The following is a 22,236-nucleotide window of genomic DNA, read 5'->3' on the forward strand; positions in this document are numbered from 1 at the left end:
ATCTCTCAAAATGAAATCTTTCCATACTATAAACTCTTACACAAAACAATCAGTATTATGCTCCAATTTTGAATCTGACCCAGCTGAAGTTGGTTTCCCACCAAGTCTGCTGAAGGCCAACTCAATAGCTCCCATTACTTGAGCCAAATCAGACAATGAACAGCCTCTTTGGCTCTTTGGTTGGTGGGAAGATTTGCAATGTTATAACCTCAGTTTGAGCAGAAATAGTTTGAAATTATGGTGTCTCCTGGATTTCTTCACCCAGTTTTGTCTACAAAGGAAAGAAGTTTATGTATTTACTGAGTAACTGAGTACTTTAATACTTTAATGAAGTTTTTTTTAAATGTTTACAAGAATCAAAAAAAAAAAAAGAATTGTATGGCAGTTACCATAATAAACAATTTTAAGCTCATTGACTCTTCTTCAGATTATCAAGTTTGGTTTTGTTCTGATCTTGTTTTATTCCTCCATGTATGAGAGTTATAGATTGAAATGCAGATTTTCTAGTGTTGAGTATTCAGCTTGTAATGCTAATGTTTCTAAACAATTCAGAAAAATGTGAAGTCAGTTTACAATAGCAGGTTAGCCTTAGAGAACATTGCGGTGATTGCCTCCATTTAAACAGTTAGATTACTCTGGAGCATAGACTCAGTAGATTTTGAATCAAAATGTAAAAACATTTTTTATACAGTGTATTGATCCATTGGCAAGCTATGAGACTTTTTTGTTTGTTTGCTTTGTTTTGTTTTGTTTTTCAGCAAAGAGACTTTCAAAATCCCCATAATTAATTTAGGACTTTGTTTTGCTTTTCCATTATTAATAACCACTCTGGAAGAAAACATATGATTAACATCTAGCAAAATGTAGCCTTTATTTTTTTTTCTCTCCAGACATTCTCTTTGTGCTTAGTTTCAACATTTTATTTTATAAATTGCAACTAAAATGTCTTTAAGAGGTTCTTTTCTTATGGAAACCTAGATTATATTGTTCTTAACAAAATAAGAAACATAAGTGAAGTTACTTCATTTAGATTTAAGCTTTATATAGAGTGATTGAAACTACATGAAGTAAGGGCTCCAAGTGACTAAGGTGAAGTGTAGGAGGAGTCTTACCTGATCTCAACACGACACGGAAAGAAATCTATTTGCTGATAGAAAAAATGATCACACATTAACATCTGGACTTCATGTGGATATTTCCTCAATAATTAGCAGCAGCCCTTGTTCAGCTACATTCCTACATCTGGGAATAAAACATCATAAGGGCTGAAAATAAAGACAAGGAGAAAAGTAAGAAATTGCCTGCTGTGAAACAGCGTGGCTGCTCTACATTGTAAGTGAAGGGGATAATACTTCTCGCTCTGTTGGAGTGCCCAACCACACGCTCTCTGGTGTGTTACCTAGGCATGTCCTGTAAGCTGACGTTTTTAATATTCAGAGGAAACTATTATGATTTAAAATCACACTAGTCTGCCTTTCCCTATCCCATTACAGAGGGGCGGTGGAATGATCCATTTACTTAAATTTGGGAAGAAAATTGAGGGCAGTGAGCTCAGCTCCACACTTCCTATCCTGGCTGTGAGCTACCCTCAGGAAGCTGGCACTCCTGGCGCGCCTCTCTTGGCCAAGCCTAGTATCAGCTCCAGTGGAAATAGAGATGCCCTCCCTTAGACACTTTAAAAAAAATAAAGAATAAAATCATGCTTTGTGATTTAGGACTTAATGACTGAAAATATTAAAGGCATTTGCATGCTGGTAGACTTTTAAATAAACAGAGTATGTCAGCATCAATTGATAGAATCATGATCTCATGTTTCTTTAGGGCATAATAAACAAAAACTGTTTAAACTGAGTTTCATGCTGTGAAGAAAGTGGCTTACAAAGACACAAAAGAGTGGACATTGGTTATTATGGCTAGCAAAAGAATATATTTTTGCTTGTCTTGAAAGGAGAAAAATTACAGTTTACCATCTACTGGGTGGTCTGCAATTTTTCTCCTGTTAAGAATGGCAAAATAAATATATATCTACTTGTGCCTAAGAACAGTCTGATACTGGCAGGTTTTATGCAACTGTAATTCAGATTTTTAAGTGTAGATTCTATGGAAGACACTTTTCATATTTCTCTAAATTATTGTGGAATATATCCCATATGTTTTCTGAGGCTGCTTATCTTTTCATTGACTGAAGACTAAACCCATATGGTAAACACAAACAGAGCCTGTAGATCATTGTAGGGATGGAAATATTCTCCAGAGATTTGAACTTTGCTTTCCAGACGCCTCTGGGCCAATTTGAAAGAGTCTGGTCATTTTCTCTGACAGTGGCCCAATAATCTTAGAGAACGAAGGAAGCCTGGAAACTGCCAATCTTTCTCTGACCTATCATGTTGTTACCGTCTATGATGGTGGCTCTGAGGGGTTTTGCCCCTGAGAAATTGTCATTAAAACCAAGGGAGGGAAGACAACTACAAAACTGTAAAGTGTGAAAACTTAAAGTATTAATTTCTTTATTATGTTGGTTAAACAATTTCAGTCCATCGATTGCCACTGTTCTGAACAACAGACTATGAATATTTGTACATGAATATTTGTACCAAATTGGTTACCTGGCCACTTGGAAACAGCCTATAGTTTATCAAAAGTGGAAAACTTTGAATTATACCTGTTTTAGGGCAATGGAGCCAAAGATTCCTAACCACTCTCATTCTACCTTCTTACCTTCGGGGACATTTCAGAATTGATGACTAAGGTCATGATGTTCCCCTGGCAACATTGAACTATTTACTCTTCATTGCCTTTGGTACTGTATTCAAACCATTCATCTTTGCCTTCAAGCAATTACCTCATTCCTACATTCATCTTTTTCCACACTTTCTTACCCTTCAATTCCTCAACAGATTTTATTTGTCCATTTGTTTCCTTTTCCATTTTGACTGCAAACAGAAATATGAAATGTCCAAGTCAGATCACATCTAGTAGGCAACCTTAGATGAGGTGATGAATTTATTAACTCATTTTCCCTAGAAGACAAAAGTTCTCCATCCTTCATTGAGATTACTTAAGAAAAAAGGAGCATACCACACAAGTCAAACATGTATCTGCAAACTCAATTTATTTTCATAAAGGTCAGAATAGAGTAGTAGATTTTAGCAGATACATGCCTTCTTAAAAAGTCATCCTTCTGCTCTATCTGGCTTTAGTTAGACACAATAGAATATAAGGACAAGTTTAATAACATTTAATGGGAGGATTTGTAAGCACTGAAGAAGCCTAGTAAAGAGATTCAAAAAGAATGGTCTCTTTGAGGAAGCTTAGAGGAGTCAGCAGAGCTTGTATCAGAGAAGGAACACATAGATTGAGTTTAAGTATTTTAGAACACAATGGAAGACATTTATTTTGGTTCACTTAGTAAGCATTTGACTCCCTTTTAGCATAACTTGTACAGCAGAATCTAGAAGGCTAAAGCTGTATTTCTCAAAATCCTTTGCAGCAATGGTTCTACTTGTGACCTAGGTTCCAGCAAGCAGATACATTCAATTGAGAAAAAAGTGAACAGTAGTACTTGTTGATGAGATCAGATCACTTGTCAGTCCTATCATAGAGACATCTGGCTCTTTTAAGGCAAACTGGAGTCTAGGTTTCTGGAGTTTCTGGCAAAAATCCCTGGTGTCTTAAGTGTCAAGCAACAAGGTGATACCTGGCTATCTGTCATGGATACACTAGAATTGTACATGGAGCTTTGGGCATTTTTCTTTGATGTGCTGTTCCTGGCTCTGTAATATTCAAATTCAATTGTTTATTTGCCCAGAGATTCTATAAACTGCCTAATTTTATTTTTTCCAATAATACCCTTCTTCTAAAACTGGCTGTAGTGGACTATTTTTCCTGCAAGTAAGGATCCTGCAGGATACAGCTATTAATACATTTTTTAAGTGATAATAATAACTAGTGAATGCTTTTCACATGCCAGCATTTAAAATACTATCACACTTAAACTTTACATCTACTCCTTGGAGATCTTTTTCGAAACCATCTAGTGGTCACTGACAAAAGAGTCAAATCCAAGTCTGTCTTGATATGGCCATTTCTAAGGAGGCCAAATAAAGGAAATGGGTTCAAATGTAAGCCAAAGAAAGCTCATTTTAGACACAAAAACAAATAGTTTAATAGAAGACTAATTATGTCTATGGAATAGATTAATTATTGAGTCAAAAGTTTCATCATTGAACATGCTTAAAAATGAGAGGTTCGGGGCCAGGCAATCATTTATTAGACTAGACCTCATCTGACGTACTTTCCATTTCAGTTCTTTATTGTCAACCTCTGGACTTCTAAATTTCTGTTTGATCAGTGTAATATGTTAATGGCTCCATGTTGCTGTACTATAATTGCTGTGACTATGTAATAGATAAGGAAGACATTTTTATAGCCAGTTTATTATTTTCTAAGACACAGAACTATGACATATTTAAAATCTATTAATTTTAAAATATTATTACATATCTAAATAGTGTTCAAATTTCTTCAGTTCCTTCATAATTTTTTTTAAGATTGTTCAGATCAGGATTCAACATAGTTTAAACACCGCAGTTGTTTGACACATATCTTAAGTTCCCTTTGTTCTATTAACCCACTTTAATTTGTCTTGGAGAATTTTACACAGTCTGAGTTTTGCTCAGTGTATCCTTGTGGGGTTATTTAACATATTCTTTCCCCTGTATTTTCTATAAACTAATGAGATTTAAAGACTTTCAAATTCAGGTTTGACTTTTTTTTTAAGATAACAAAACATACGTCACAGATGGTCATGTGAACTTTTATCAGGAGGTGCCTGTTGTCTGGTTGTTACTCTTTAGGATATTAACTGCTGTTAACATTTAGTGTCTAGATGCATTATTTCATGAAGGTTTAGTGATATTCTAACTCTATGATACCTTCATTTATTATCTAGCAACTTCTTTAAGGTAATTAGCAAGTTTCATCCATTTTGCATATTCTTTCTCCTCCCTGCATTTCTTAATAATCGTACTGTGTGTACATCATTAGAACATACAATCATTATGTACTACGATGTCTTCCTTGTATACATTATTTAATCTTAGTTTTACAGGTAAATATGTATTAAATTCTCACCACCAGTTCTTACACCATGGACTCTTTAATCATTTTAGTTGTCTGAAGTTTGTTCTCTAGTAGATTACTCACAAAGGGCTCCATGGGGCAATATTTCTTGAATTCTTGTATGTTCATGAAAAATTCAGCATTTTTATTTGAAGCTCACTTTGCATACAAAAGACTTGCTCACGCATTCTTTCCTGAATATCTCAAGTATGCTAAGGCATTTCATTGTCTTTTGTCATAAAGTGTTCCTGTTAAAAAGCGTGCGGACAATCAGGTTTTCTTTCCCTTATAAGTGACTTTGTCTTTTTGTCTGGATACTCAGAGGACATTTCCTTTTTAAGTTGGTTTACTGTAATATGTGGTCTCTTTTTGGTTAAACTTGTCTAGGTATGTGGTTTGGCTTTTCAATATGTATGTGGCGTAAAGGTTTTGTTTATTTCAGAAAAGTTTTTCTGAATTATACATTTCAGGATGAGTCTATTGCTTTAGTTGTCTTCTTTGTGGATGTCTTCTACATAGTGGTGGATTTTGTTTGCCTTTTTCTCTCTCTCACTTTCTTTTCAGTTTTATTTCTCTTTCTACTTGTATATCTTCTTTTAATTTCCTCTTTCCTATATTCTATTTTTCCAGTGTATCCAAAGGCATTACCATCATCCAAATCCATTTATTTGTTCCTGTGTTCCTTCTAGTTATTTCTGAAATGACTTTTATTTCTAAGTCTTTCTTGAGTTCTTTCCTTTCTTTACAGATATTCCTTTTCTCCCCACCAGCTCACTTCTGAGTGTTTCATAGTTTCTATTATTTTCTTAAATTCTTTTAGCTTGTTTTGAAATATTAGGGAATATTCGTATCAATTTTGTGGGATGTTTTCTGGCACGACTTTATTGTCAACATGAAAATTATTCTGCTCATTATTCTTTTTCCTTACAAAAACTTTACATGGGATCTGTCCACAGTTCACTTCTCTTGCTGGTTTTAAGTGATAAGAGTTTCTTGTACTCAAAGAAAGCAACAGTCCAGTGAGCTTTCTTAGCTTCCTGCCTCTGGACTTCTCCCCCGTGCTTTTATTCTGGAGCTTCTTTTTCCTTTGCCTTAGTGTTTCTACCCTGCTCTGTTTAGCTTCTCCTCCAAGTGTTCTCCTTAGGCTGGACATTTGTTTTGAAGGGGGCCTCAGGTTGGTCAATCTGGAGCATTCTTGGTATGGAGACTCCCAGGAACAATCTGTCCATCTGTGGTCCCTTGAACTCACCTGTGAATCGCAGCCTCTGAAGGCTCCCCCTGGGCATGTCTGCTGTTCTCAAATGGGCTCACTGAGCTTTTCATATAAAAAGTGAGGGCATCTCATTTTAGGGGCAAATAGCTGTTAGGAACTTGTTTTCCGGATTTCACACTTACCAGAAGTGCTTTTTACTTCCCTCCACTTTTTCCCATACAGTTGCTGATCCCATGTAAGGCTGATGGCAGGTCCAAGTTTGGGGGTTACAGGAATACCCTTTCTTCAAATTTTGTTATAGGTGTTGGTCATAAAATTTTGTTTTGTTATTCCAGCTTCTGTTTTTATTGGAGGTTTGGAAAGATTAAAAAGCTAGGCCAGGGTTGTCTATTACCTTCTTGCTAGAAAACAGTAATCAGTTTATTTTTAATCTTATCTCATGACTGCAAGAGGATTTGAACTCTTTTCTTGAAGAATTTTAAAAGCAGGTTAATTAGCAATCACTTTGTATATCTGGGGCACTGCCCTGCTAGGAGTCTATGAATTCAACCGTATGCCTTTTTGAGTTCCTTTGCCATTGTCATATCCTACATAATACTATTTAGTCACTTTACAAAAGCAGTAGGTAAGTAAATTCTTAACTAATAGAAGCTTTATTAATGTATTTATGCATTATATACTAAAAAGCATATGAGAAATGATTTGGCTTACAATTTTTTGAAGAAATTTGTTTTTTTATTAGAAAGAGAATGTGTGGATTTATTTTTGCTTATAAAAGACTAAAGCAATACATTCCCACTTTACTATTTTTGCTTTTACCCTAAATGTTTTCTTCTCACCTAATAAAGAAAAGAAGGAATGTTTTGCCAAGCTCAAGACCCATTTGGATCTGTGGTTTCTAAATGTCAAGCCCAAATCGAACACTCTGGAGTTTAACCTTATTTGCTTTTGGCTAAAGTGACTTCCTGTTTCTAAGAAAGGAAAAAAAAAAAGATCTAAAGTTCTATTAAAAAGATCACAAGGCTTTTTCAAAATTCAGTGGCCCACATGACAAAACGCTTTGATGAATTAAGTACAAGTGAATCCTAAACTGTAAATAAAATTTACCTGTAAAATATAGTTGGCTTTATAAATTCAAAAAGAGAGTAATAGACTGAGACAAAATGTCCTTGGGAAAAAGGCTGCTAGGTTTTGGCCAAACCCAAGTGTTTGAAAAACATTGTTGCTGGAGATGCATGATGAACCCAAAAATTTTGCCGTTTTTGTGTTTTTCCTTCTTATAATTTTGTTGTACTTATTCCCATAGCCAGCTTCAAGTGAACTCTCCGCTCCCCAGTCTACCCCCAACCAAGGAAAAAACAGGGCAGCTGAAAAGTTTTCTTAAACTTCTTAATACTTTTAATCCTTACTTGTTATAATTTGATTACTGAGACAGATTTTCTCTGTGGGCCTTCTATTAAATCACTTTCAAGTTGAAACAAACCAGAAATCCTTCTAAATAATAGAGCTAGTATTCATTTTAAGCTGCTTAGAATTTATACAGAATCTGTAGAATGTCTCTTCTAAAATGCTGTAAATGTGCCCAGAGGCTACGGTGGTGGGCTTAGCCTTCCAACTAATCCAAAAATAAGTAAATAAATGACTGAACTTGATGTTCTGATGTTCTGTGTTACAACGTGGAGGACACTGTCACTCAGCCTTAGATCTGATTTTATTTATTTTTTGTGTTCTTAGATATCAGTGTTGATAGAGTTACCTCAAATTAACATTGGAGGTAGTTTTTTACTTTATGTACCCAATAATATAATTCGGTTTGGTTTGATATTATGAAGATCTGATCTGAAACTGTCTTTACATTGTATAACTTAACACAGAAAAAAATATTAATAGTGTTTAAGTGTTTTTAAATTTTTCTCTCCTATTTTTGAGTAGTTTCAGGATATTCAGGAATGATACAGATCTTGTGTCTTTAAGAAGCTATTTCAAATCATCCACCTGAAAGGAGTAACCAAGCTACTGAATTGATAATAGCTGAGGCCTACCCAGAGGGGAGGAAGAGTGGGAAGAGCAATCATTACAATCATTCTCAACCTTTTATATGCAAAGAAATTTCTAGAGAACTCCCATAAAATGCAGGTTCAAGGGGATCAGCCCTGGGGGATTCAGACTGAGTAGGTGATGCCCAAGATCTGCATTTTAAACAAGTGTTGCTGCAGGTTGTCTTTAGATCTCAATGTGGGAAATAACTTAATTAGAATTTTAGCCACGTAAAATGTCTAAGAACAATTTGGAAACTTTAGTGTCCAAAATAGAATTCCAGAATAGAATTATTTTTAAAAAATTATAATTAGCAATTGTGCTCTAAACTTTAGCAGAAAAAAGGGTGGGACAAAGGAACAAAAATTATGAAAATGACAGTGGCTTGATGGGTGAAGAAAGAAGACTAATTAAATAGAGAATGGAAGTATGTTTTATAAACTATGAAGATTTTCAAGCTAAAGCAGAAGGAAGGATGTGCAGGCATCCATGTCTAAGTAAATAGACAGATGTTTTGAAAGTCCGTACCGACTTCTCTCAGCTCTTCCAGATAAGATGTCAGGCCAGCCAACACAACTTACAACTGGGCTTCTGTCCCGAGCAGCTTGCTCTAAACTACTTTATACTTTTATGTTCCTGATATTCTAGCTTGTCACCCCATGGCTCATTTTTCTGCTAAGTCCTCAGATCTGGCTTTAACTGTTGGCTTCCTGTCTTAACTGCAGTGTAGACTGCTCTGACTACATTACCATCCACCACCTTGGTTAGATCCTGCTTACTCTACCCACCACTACTAAACCAGGTCATGCATACCTTGAAGTGCTGGGACTCTGAAACTGGAGTGAAGGTCAGCCAGGTTCCTTTGTGTTCACACCCACCTGTTATCTTCACTCACTGTTCCACTTCCTGTATTGTTCCATTTGACACTGACTGAAGTAACACTTGGCTTTTGGGGGTATGTATATGTATTTGCTGCCTGATCCAGGGTCAGTCCCTCTAGCCAAGTCAGTCTACTGGCTTTATGGGTCTCAAACTTTTATGTTCATTGTAAGTACCAGGGGAGTATGTTAAAAACAAGAGTACTCAGACCCCAACAGTTTTGGAGAGCAATCCAGATTGGTGTTATCCAGAGTGTGAGCCTCAGACAGGCAGCATCAGCAACTACCTGGGAGCTTCCCAGGAATGTAAATTCTTGGTTTCTAGCCCATACCTACTGAACCAGGCTCTCTGTGGTGGCCCAGCAATCTGTGTTTTAAAAGGAAAGCCCCATTCTGACTTCCTGATTTTGAGTGGTGCTAATGCTGGCTTTTGATACTTAAAATGTGGTCTGATTCCCGACATGCTGAAGCAGAATCTGTATTTTTAAAAAAATACCCAGATTTTAGAAGTCTTAGTCTGATAACTGGGCTTGTAATAAATTATCTCAGTGGTTTCTAGGCAAAACAAAGGTGGAGAACATCAGCACTAACATATGCCCTGCTCACAAGAGAGAGGCGGTCCTGTTCAGTCTCAGCTTGATGTTTCTCCAAGGACTTTCTGTTTAAATATATTTCTCCTAGTGCCCCTCTGGTTCATAACACCAACCCTGCATAATATCCATGTTTCAGAGCTGACTTGAGGCTTGACTACTTAATGCCTATAAAACCTGTTGAGATCCCCTGGTTAAATCCCAGGGTCAAAGAATCATCCATATATTGTAGGCTTTGCTGTCACTGGTACTGTAATAGATTTTAACATGACAGTCATATAACTCCCTGCAAATGATAGCTGTCCTCTCAAACCAGGTGCTAAGACAAAAAGAAATAAGCCAAATAACAGAAGTAAAACAACACTAAATCTACACCATCCCTTTCCTCCAAAAGCAAAATAACAAGAGGTAACAGAGTATCCATATGTATTCTTTTATCATTCATTCAAATTGAATATTCAAATGGAATATTCAGTCAAAACTATCTTGCTGTTAACCAAAAGCTCTGCTCAGAAAGTCTGTGATGGCTTCTTGTCATTACTACAAATTCCCAAGCATGAACTATAATTTCTGAATAATGAGTAACCTGACACAATGTATCATTAGAGATTTAAATAGCACATATTTACCTCACACTATGTATAAAAACCAAACCTGCTTTGATCTCTTTTAAAGATATCACAACTTTTTACTGAGTTTTCTTAAAAAGAGAAATAAGAACAACATACTCTAACTTCACTGGGTGCTGCTTGAATGAGTAGACATATTTGTTTCATTAGAGATGCTACAAAAGTTATAGCCCTTATCACACAATCTACCTTGTGATGTATTACTTGTACATGTGTCTGTTTTCCCACTAAATTGTTAGCCTCTAGAGAACAAAGACTGGTTCTTACTTATATTTGAAATCCTCACAGTGCCTAGCGGTGCCATGCAAAAGCTCAATAGATATTTATAGAATGCAAAAAAAAATGGATGAGTTCCTTACTCTTTCCAAATACTGTAACTTTGTTCATCCTGTCTCCCTTTAGTGTATTGCTAACCAAACTTCTGGCTAACCAGTAAGATAACTCAGAGCTCAAACCCTTAAGAAACTACTTGACTGATACAGCAGGGACCAATTAAACCCCACAGATTTATTCAGTTTTTTTCTGCTCTGTCAGAAGAGACTGGATTAGGCGAAACTAGTAAGCAACTTCACAAAGAAAACAATGAAAATTGGTCTTATCCCCAGTACAAACATACCCTTCTCAACTCTTAAAAGTAATGACCTTAAAACCTCAGAATAATTTCCTATCCATCAAGCCTTCTAAATAACTTTGCTTACTAATCTAGGAAAAAGGACAGAAATACTAAAAGAAATTGTGCCTATTAAGTTATGGGAAGTGACAAACTAAGAGAAAATGATCTAAGTTGAGTAATAGGAAACTTACTACATTTGTGAAAAATGATTGAAAATTAACAATTTCCTGCCATTTGACTTAATACCTTTTTGCAATTCCCAAGCATCTTATGTTCGAAATCCTTCATAAAGCCCAGTGGTGCCTTTCAAGTAAACATCTTTAAACCACATGAGAATTTCTATCAATTCTAACAGTTGAGTTCAGGAGATTCATTAGTTTTGTAAACCAAGTTTCAAGGACACTGTTGGTTAGAAGCTCTGTGGAGTTGTTGGGTTTTTGTTTTGTTTTTGTTTTTAATTTTAGCTCTACTTATATTTGTTTTCTAATAAAAAGGCTCAAGATAAAACCAGAAGGAAATTGGAATATTTGACTATATTTTCTAAATTGTAGTTGCCAAAGAACATTCATTAGATCACTCTGGATATTTGTTAAAATGCAATTTAGTAGGCCTGACTTATTGAATCAAAACCTTAGGGTAAAGCCCCTGAAGACAGCATTTTTACTAAGTATCCAAGATGAATCTTGTCATTTCAAACACAGATTTTTTCCTTTCATAAATTTTCTATTTCTAGGTGTGGTCTTTTTCACTTAGAAGAGTCCCTTTAACATTTTTAATAAAACTGGTTTAGTAGGGCTGAACTCTTTCAGCTTTTGTTTGCCTATAGAATTCCTTCTTTTTCCTTCAAATCTGAATGACAGCCTTGCTGGGCACAGTATTCTTGGCTGTAGGTTTTTTCTTTCATCATTTTAATTGATCACAACACTCTTTTCTGCCATACAAAATTCCTGCTGAAAACTCAGCTGATGGTCCCATGGGAGTTCCCTTGTGTCAAGTAACTAGCTGTTTTTCTCTTGCTGCTTTTGAGATTATCTTTAATTTTTTTCCATTTTAATTATGTCCTGCTGTGGACCTCTTTGAATTCATCTTGTTTGGGACTGTCTATAATCCCTGGACTTGGATATCTATTTAATTTTTCAGGTTAGGGAAGTTTTCAGCTATTATTTCTTCCAATAAGTTCTCTGTCCCTTTCTCTTTCCCGCCTTTGGATCCCCTATATCGTGAATGTTAGTGTGCTTGATGTTGTCCCAGAGGTCTCTTAAACTATACCTTAAAATTTCATTTTTCTTTTTCTCTTCAGCTTTGGTGATTTTCACTACTCTGTCTTCCAATTCACTGATTCATTCCTCTTTATCATCTAATCTAATGTTAATCTTTCCTTTTAGTGTATTTAGTATTTCAATTATTGTATTCTTTAGTTCTGTTTGGTTCTTCTTTATATTTTTAAACTCTGTGAAAATTCTTACTGTGTTCATCCATTCTTCTCCTGAGTTTGTTAAGGACCTTTATTATTATTACCTTCAACTCTTTATTGGGTAGAATGCTTATCTCCACTTTGTTTAGTTCTTTTTCTGAGGTTCTGTCCTGTTTCTTCATTTGGAACATATTTCTTTGTCTCTTTATTTTGCCTAACTCTGTTTTTATATCTATGTATTAGGTTGCTTACATTTTCTGATCTTGGAGAGGTGGTCTTATGTGGGAGATGTCCTGTGGGGCCCAGCAGCACACTCTTCTCTGCATGCTCTAAGGATGCCCCTCTGTTGGCTGAATGGGCCCTTCTGTAGTTGTGGGACCAACTACTATGCATGAACTTGTGGGTGTGGTTCTTGACTATACCACGTCTCTGCCCCTCCCACCTGTCTCATTGTGGTTCCTTTATTATATCTTTAGTTGTGGAAAGTTTTTTTCTGCTAGTCTTCTCATTGATAGTTTCTCTGTAAAAAGTTGTAATTTTGGTGTTCCTGTGGGAGGAGGTGAGCTAAGAGTCCTTCTACTCCATTATCTTGGCCACTCCTCTTTTGATTTTACTTTCAATTTTTGCAAATCAATGATAACAAAAATATATTAGGAATATAAGACTAGAAAAAAGATCAATAAAATCTTGATAAAGTTTGAAAGAGAAATTTAAAATTTTGTTAAAAGGTTATTTTTTTCTTATTATTCCTGGAGGCATATCAGATTAAATGTAACTCATTATTTATTCTTTTAAACTAGTCTTTGAGGGTACTACTAATAAATTATAAAATAGAAAAAATATTTCAGCAGCCAAGGTCAGTGTTACTTTTTTCCCTTATCATGCTGTTTCTTTTTTTTTCCTTCTCATCTTATTCTCATTTGTCCAATATGATAATACACATTAACCTTAACCCCATCCACTGTCATTTCACAGAAAGTCTAAATAACTGTATTAAGTTAATACTATGGAATAAGCATTGTAAAAAGCATGTCAGACTTTGTGCTTCCAGGGGATGAGTAACTGGAGGCATGGATACCATTCTCAGCATTGTGTACGTAGTTCTAAGGTAAGTAAAGCTGTAAATGGTGTCTTTCCTATGTTACCTTTGCAGCTGAGTAGCTAATAGCAGAATATGAATGAATTAATCCAGGAGTTCCCAAACCTGGTTGGGTATCAGTTTTGCCTGGAGAACACTTGAAAAATATACATTTGAGGTTTCACACGCAGACATCTAGATTCAGTAGATTTGGGTTTGGTGCTTAAAAAACTACATTCTGAAAATGATCCCCAGGTGATACTGATACATAGTCCAGTTTGAGAGCCAAATAACAACCATGACTGATGGGGGAATACAACTGATAATCTAAGTCCAGGCAAGAAACTAGGGGAAAGATAACAAATAACTCTGCACACTGTTATCTATGTGAAGCAGAGATGGGTAATGCTTGCTTGTTCTCTGGGTTGGAGAAATATGCTTATTTCCCAATGAGTATATTCCATTTATACAGTGTTCATTCATTCATCATTAAAGAAGTATTAATTGAGAATCCAACATTTGGCATACACTGATCTAGGGTGCTGAGAATACAACAGTGAATAAAGCAGACAATAATCCTGTCCTCATGAACCTTACACTCTACTGGGTGGGGACAAAAATAAAGATAGTAAATGAGTGAATCATGGTATATGTCAGAAATTGATAAGTGAAAGCAAGGTAGGGGGATAAAGTTTACAGTGGGAGGAGTGAGAAGGATGCAATTTTAAATAGAGCAGTCAGGAAAGGCTTCAATGAGAAGGTGACATTTGAACAAAAACCTGCAGGAAGCATCACCCGGCTCATAGTACTGGTGAGTGCCTACTCTGTCAAAAATTAACACTAAGTCCCCAGTATGGCACCATTCCTTGACAGAGAATGTGGAAGGTTATATTGGGCCTCTTCCTTATAGAATAGATAGACATTTGTCCTCACTGGAATAGAGACATATGCTGAATATAGATCTACCAACCCTTTCTATAATGTTTCTGCTAGTAACGCCATTTATACACTCAGAGAATGCCTTATCATCTGTCATGACATTCTCCATACCACTGTGAAATGAACTCGTTTCACAGTAAGGGAATTACAGTGATGAGCCCATGAAATTAACTGGTCTTATCACCTACAGCATCACTTGATAGTGGCTGACCTAATTGAAAGGTACAATGGCTTATTAAAGATTAAGTTACAGCACCTGTTGGGACAAAACACTCTGGATGAATGGGGTTCCTTCTTACAAGATGAAGTATATACTTTGGCTTATAGACCATTCTATGATGCAGTCTTTCTCATAGCAGGAGTAAGTGTGTCCCAGAATCAAGGGATGGAAGTCATTACCTAATAATCTCAATTTCATACACAGAGTGTATCTTTCCAGCTCTCTTCTTCTGGAATCTTTGTCTCAACTCTCTCTTGACCCCACTGGGAATGCCAGTCTATACCACCAGCTCACTTACCTTTTCCTCCCTTTACCGAGCTTACATTTTATGGTCAATGATCATCATTTCCTTGCCCTTTGAATTTTATTGCCCTTCTTTTATTATACTCCTTTAGCAAACCTACACACTCCCTTTTGAATCTAACTCTCCACCCATTTCCCACTTGAATCTGTGCATCTAAGTGGGGCCTGAGACCCTGACTGGTTTCACTTTAAACTCGTGTCCATGATCCTCAAGGAGGTGCCTAATGCCTTTGTGCAGTCACACTGTATGTCCTTAGTCCAATTGCTCTCTCACTCTTCTCAAAAAATACTTCATATCTTCTCTTTCCTCAGACTACCACACCTCTTCCTCCTGTCCTCACTCAATTTCTGAGTTCAATGAGAAAATTAAAGCACTCAAAAGAGAACTTTCCCAGGCTCTTATCACCACATCTACCATTACCAGCATCTGTACTTAGTCTGTCTACCAACCTGTTAACATTGATGAGCTTTCCATGCTTCCAAGGGTTATCTCTCCCTTTGTGCACTGGATCCAGTTCCCTGAAGTAATGGATTTTTATGGAGACAACGAGAATCCTAGTTGAATCAACCTAATGAGAAAGGATAAGCGTGGATGAGAGTATAAACCTGCATATAATAAATACTTTGTTAGTGTTACTACCTGAATCTTGAAAGAAGGTCTGCCTATAGAGGAATAGGAATCAGTTTGGAACAGTAACTAAGCATAACTATGTGGAATGATGTGAGTTTTGAAGAGTTTTGACACATAGACACATGATGTCTAGAAAGATCACGTTCTCAAAAGCAGTAGGAACGAGATTCTTGAACTCTTTCTATGTCTACCAACCCCATGATGTCACACTTAAATAACGCACAGTAAGCTCAGCTATGTGGCAGACTGAAAAGGACAAGTGCTTATAAAATCAACTGCTGGATTAGTTGGCTGAAACATGTTTGAGCAGAGGGCGTATACACTGAAGGTTTGAAGTTCACTTTTTAAAATAAGATAATTTGAATTTTTGTTATTTTACAAATTAGAATATTATCCTATCTAAAATGTTTTATTTTGTAATAGGATATTAAATTTAGGTAGCACTATAAAAGTTTAATGAGACAAGGTTTGGAAACAGCATAATACAGAGAAATGAAGATTAGGGATAAAGTCTGGAGTCATGACTTTTAGCTGTGGCTCTGTTTCCAATTTACTGTATGACATACAGACACATTCCTCTCTTTTGTTAAATCACATGATCTTTAAACTCCCTTATATACTGACCTTATTCTACTTGAATAAGTACTCACAAGACCAAAGTCCTTGATGTTAGTAGAATACTTAATTTCTGGGAGTCTGGGTTGTACCTAGAAGCAGGTAGGCTATCTGTGAAGTGTGGCTTATATACAATTATCTTCTCATTGACGTGCACAAAAATTCTGACTTTTAGATTATGGTTTAGGAAATAACAAATGCATGCATTGTCTTCTTTAAAAGACCATGTACCATCAGCTTCCACATTAAGAAATAAGAAAATGAAAAGATAATTTCAAATTAAGCAGAAGAAAGGAAAAAATCAAAGTAGAAATCAATGAACTATAAAATAGAATTAATAAAATTGATAAGCCTCTAGCCAAACTGATCAGAAAAAAAAAGAGAACACATAAACTACCAATATCAGAAAAGAGAGAGAGATACCACTGCAATTCTACAGATATTTTGGTGAATACCTTCATACCAGTATATTAGACAACTTAGGCAAAATGGTAACTTCTGTGGAACACAGAAATTTTCAAAGATCACTCAAGAAGAAACAGATCATCTGAACAGCCCTGTATCTATTACAGAAATTGAAATTGTAGTTAAAAATTTTTCCATGAAGAAACTTTAGGTGCAGATGGCTTCACTTGTGAGTGCTACTCAATATTTAAAAAAGAATCAATGCCAATCCTACTCCAGTTCTTCCAAGAAAACTGAAGAGGGGGAACATTTGCAAACTCATTTTATGAGGCCAGCTTTACTCTGATACCAAAGCCAGACAAGACACCACAAGAAAAGAAAACTACATGCTAATATCCCTAATGACCATAGATTCAAAAATCCTCAATAAAATGCTAACAAACTCAATTCAACAACACATTAAAAGGCCCACACGTGATGATTTCTCCTCAGGATATGCGGTGGCTCCACATGCACAAATGAGTTAATGTGATACACCATATTAACAGAATGAAGGATAAAAGCCACGCAATCATCTAAATAGATGCAGAAAAGCATTTGACAAAATTCAACCCACTTTCATGATAAAAACTCTCAACAAACTGAGAATGGAAATTACCTCAACATAGTAAATGTCATATATGAAAAGCCCAAAGCTAACATCTTATTCAACACTGAAGAACTAAAAGCTCTTCTTCTGAGACAGGGAACAAAGCAAAGGTGTCCTCTCTGGCCTCTTTTATTCAACAGAGTACTGGGAGTCTTAGCCAGAGCAGTTAGGCTCTTAAAACGTTTTTACACTCTTTGCTAAGGATCCAGAATAATACAGTTTTCCACAGGAAAATCTTGTGGGTTTAAAAACTCAGAAATTCTGGAGAGAGTTTGAACCATTATTGTGATTCCACACTGTGACCCGTCTTTCTTATTTTTCACTAAGGGCATAGGGGCTTCTTGTATGTGGCCCAGAGCAAAAAAAATGTATAAATACATAGAATATTTTTAGAACAAGTGGGACCTCAAAGAGTTACTAGGAACAATGGAAAGAGTTCTCATCTTTTATCTATTATGACAATGATCTCTCATGACAATAGTCTCTCCAAGGTTCTACTCTCCAAGACAGTAAATTATTGGCATTCTTAAATTGGCCAGAGTATCATATCACCCTCTGAAGCAAATACTTCATAATTTAAATCATGTGAAAATGGCACCTATCTTACAGCCCACCAGGCATCTATTTCCTCTGAGTCACTTGTTTTGCTCTTTATTCATCAGTAATCTCTAACTAAAGTGGCGTGTAAACATTTCTAAAAGTAAACATGGAATCTATTGAATATTTTATTGGTTCTAGCTAGTAAAAGTAAAGCAGTTTTAAATAAAATGGCTACATTATCCGGTCCCACAAATTTCATTTTCCTACATACAAAAGCGAAGTTTAGGGGCATGCTATTCAGGGAAAGTTTGTATCACACCTGTCTGTATATCTTACAAGGCTCATATCACATTAATATGTGGTATGTGAAAGGTGAATACTTTGCAGTAGCAACCAGTCCTTTTGAACATTTGTTTCTGAAAAAAAAAATCCAGTAACAAAAATTTCTGAAATTAAAGATTTCTAAAATTCCTTATTTTTATTTTAAACCTGATTTTATGTTTATTATAATCTTTTCTTTGAAAATTCAGAACTTGGGAATGTCTTCTCAATAATACAAGTGATGAGTGACACCCACCTCTATATTAGTTGTAATTATCAGGAAATTTTATATTAAGAAATGAAAGGTTTTATGAACCTATGAGTTGCAGTCCAACTTTATCTTCTCAATGTATAAAGGCCAGAATACAAAGAATCATTTTTAATCAGGCCTTGTCAACAATCTCCATAGCCTGGGCAAAATATCTGATATGTTGGGAAGAACAATGGCTCTATATCTAGCAGTTTTGAAGCCTGAAGCCTGGTTTTGTTGCTTACCAGCAACTTCTGGCAAGTCACTTAATCTCTCTGATGCTTGAAGTCTCTCATTTGGATGTGGATTACTACCTTGCAAGATAGTTTAAAAATTATAATAATATATGAAAAGCTTTTGACATAGGGCTTTTTAAGGCATCAAAAAATGCAGTTACTATTTACGTGTCTAAATATCTGGGGTATGCATCCTTCAGTTTATACCACTCTTGGTGGATTTGGCATCTTTGTGCACAAAATGCCAGAGCCAAGAAAGAACTTGGAGATTATCCAGTTGACACTAACTTCCTAATTTTATAGATAAAAGAAAATTGTCACCATCATGTTAAGAGCTAGCCAAGGTCACATAGTGAATTAATAGTACAGCTAGTACCAGTACTCAAATCTCTGGCTCTAATTTCTGTGTTTTGTTTTTTTTTTCCTATGTTACTACCAGTAAAATGTTCTACTTTACTTACAGAAGTGAAAAACAAAAAACCATACACACACACACACGCACACACACACACACACCAAAAAATATCTAATTAACTTTTTCCCATCAGAATCTATACTTTTCCTATTTGATAGAATCATGTCCAGGCCACCTAGCAGGGACAGCTGGCTCTTCATTGGAGGACAGTTTGATGTTTGTCTAATTGTTTGTCTTGTCATTTGTGGTCAGTTGCAGCTAAATGGTTGCATTGTGTGATGATTTTCCCAGTGCTACTTTTTGTTAAAATATTAATTTGGAAGAATTTAAACTGTCTTGCAATATGAGGACCGACACGTCCTTTAGCTTTTTATTGAGAGGTTCTAAAAACTTTTTCTGTTGACATTAGTTGATTATCAATTTTTTAAAACTCCACTTTGACTCAAAATTAAGAGATAATCAGTGTTTTTGTCCAAAATGTTTAGCATGGCTCATCTGGAGGCAACATTTCTATCACTGTGTATTTGATTTCATAAAATTAATCCTAAATTGAAAATAGTTTGAATGACTTTTTTTTACTATAGGAATCACATTGTATGTTACTTTGAAGATTGAAAAATGGCTTTCATTAGGACTCTATTTCTGATTCCCTAAGACCTTGTAATTCTAATTTGGGATTGCATGTAAGATTTCCCATCTGTGTTTTCTAACTCATTTCAGCATTCACAGTATCTCAGTCTGAGAAAATATTAGTGCATTTGAACCTCTTCTGAAGGAGACATTTCATAAGTTAGATAATCTTTCTCATTCATAAAGATGGACGCTTTGAGAGACTGTAGCTGTCCTTGTATATCTATCTGTGTGATCAGTAGAGCCAGAATTCTGGGAGTATCTAAAGCTAGATGGGTAAAAAGAGTGTAAACTAACCCTTACTAATTTAAATGGGTGACTCCTCTAATTCAGTGCTCTATATACAGTAAATAAGGAAAAGAATTGTACTGAATTAAAAACAAGCAAGTTTGTTAGAGAAATAAAAGCTAAAGAAATTAATATTACCAGACTCAAAACATGAGGATAACTGGGACTTAAAGAAAATTCAAACCTATCTTCAATAGTCTGGGTCACATTTTGACCACCACTAACCTCGATTTTGCCAACGTTCTGTCTCCAGTGCGTTTTTGAACACCAGTTGTCTCTTAACAGGGCACAATGCCAATATAAAATTTGCTTACTTCCCTAATAGAATCATTGATAGAATTAAAAACTATCTTTTTGGTAACTCTTAAGAACATTAATAAATGGCAAAATTGTAAATCATTACAACCACAATAGGTTTCCATAAGAACAAATAGAAAAGGAGCTTGATAAAATGAAAAAAAAATTGAGTTTTTTTATGCTTAACTTTTAGTCCCTGAGCTGATGACATATTACATTTATATGAAAAAAATTATGATAAATTACTGAGCCATTTTTAAGAACTCTCTGCCAGCAAATAATACATTAATCTCATTTAATTCTCACATATTACTCAGTGTTAAGTACTATTATTTTATTTTATAAATAAAGAAACAGACTTAAAGAGGTTAAATGACTTGCTCAGTTTTGTGCATTTACAATCTGAACAAAGTTTAATGGATTCCACAGCCTGAAGTGTAAAGATTTGAACTTGTATGTGTGAAGAAAATAATTATGACAGTAGCACAGTTGACCCTTGAATAGCACAAAGATTAGGAGCACCAACCCCCACCCCACAATCAAAAATCCATGTATAACTTTTGATTTTCCAAAAACTTACCAGCTAATAGCTTACTGCTGACCAGAAGCCCTATAGATAACAGTAAATTAACACATATTTTATATGTCATGTCTATTATATATGGTATTCTCACAATGAATAGCTAGAGAAAAGGAAATGTTATTAAGTCATAAGGGAGAGAAAATACATTACAGTACTGTATTATGTTTATCAATACTGTAAGTTTACATCCTCTATTTACAAGGTGAATTGTCTGTCAGTACCTACGTCAACATTATCTTATATGATACAAAACACTGTGTATGTTATACATATTACTAACACTAGACATTAAAAGTGAAAAGACAATGTGAAAAAGAAATTCATATTTATTTATAGGTGTAACAATCCATGCATTGATACTAAAGAAGCAACAATATGATTGCTTTATGGTAGCCTAACCTATATACTATATAAATAAATTATAACATTTTTATAGCATACATTATTACAGTCATGTTCATAATATAGTATTGGAAATATTATCACATTAAAAAAAACTTACCTGTGATGATAAGCCTATAGGCAATTTTTCCAGTTATGAAAGAGAGAAGCACACTGTTTGGTAAACTAATTCTTTAAAAATAAAGTTATAAAATAATAAGAAAACCAACACATTACTGATTTTATATTAAATGCCACTCACCTTATGCCTATGTAAAGATGCGTTATCCACTTCAGTACAAGTCTTGAACGTGATGTTCTACTCATGAATACTTAGGAGATGATAATGAGGATGAGGATAACACAAAAAACATCTCCTACAGTTCTTGCTGTACTGTTATTAGATTTTCACATCGAAGATTCACACACATGCACAGGAGATGTTTTTTAACTGTATGGTATGATTATTATTATTCATGAAGTGGGAGTGGATCATCATGAAGGTCTTCATCTTTGTCATCTTCACTCTGAGTAGGCTGAGGAGGAGGAGAAAGGAGTGGTTGGTCTTGCTGTTTCAGGAGTGGCAGAGGTGTAAGAGGTAGAGGAAGTGGAAGGGAAGGTGGGAGAGGCAGGCACACTCAATGTAATTTTATGAGAATATAGCTGATATTTTTGCTTTTTTATTTCTCTAAAAAGGTTTTTATCTGGTACCACTCTTTCTTCCACCATCTGCTTTAGTTTCAGTGCCCATATCGTAGAAGGGCCTATGTCATAAAAGAAGTCAAAAGCAGACTTGAATAATCAGAACCTCCCACGAGACTGTCTCATGCCAGTTTGTTTTCTGGCACCGCTTCTTCTACATCATCTTCCTCATCATCTGGTGCCGGTTTGGCAGCACCCATCTCCATCAAGTCGTCTTTTGTTACAGCATTTGGTGTAATGTGTGTTAGCTCTTGAATT

The 22,236-nt window shown here is 35.4% G+C and overlaps 1 protein-coding gene across 1 annotated transcript in view; it reads left to right on the plus strand.

Annotated features, from left to right (window-relative positions):
* Positions 1-22,236, plus strand: part of CENPW (centromere protein W) — a 407,181-nt gene that overhangs the window by 269,853 nt on the left and 115,092 nt on the right. The window lies entirely within an intron of this gene.

This window comes from Vicugna pacos, chromosome 8, assembly GCF_048564905.1.
Source record: "Vicugna pacos chromosome 8, VicPac4, whole genome shotgun sequence".
Taxonomy (NCBI): domain Eukaryota; kingdom Metazoa; phylum Chordata; class Mammalia; order Artiodactyla; family Camelidae; genus Vicugna; species Vicugna pacos.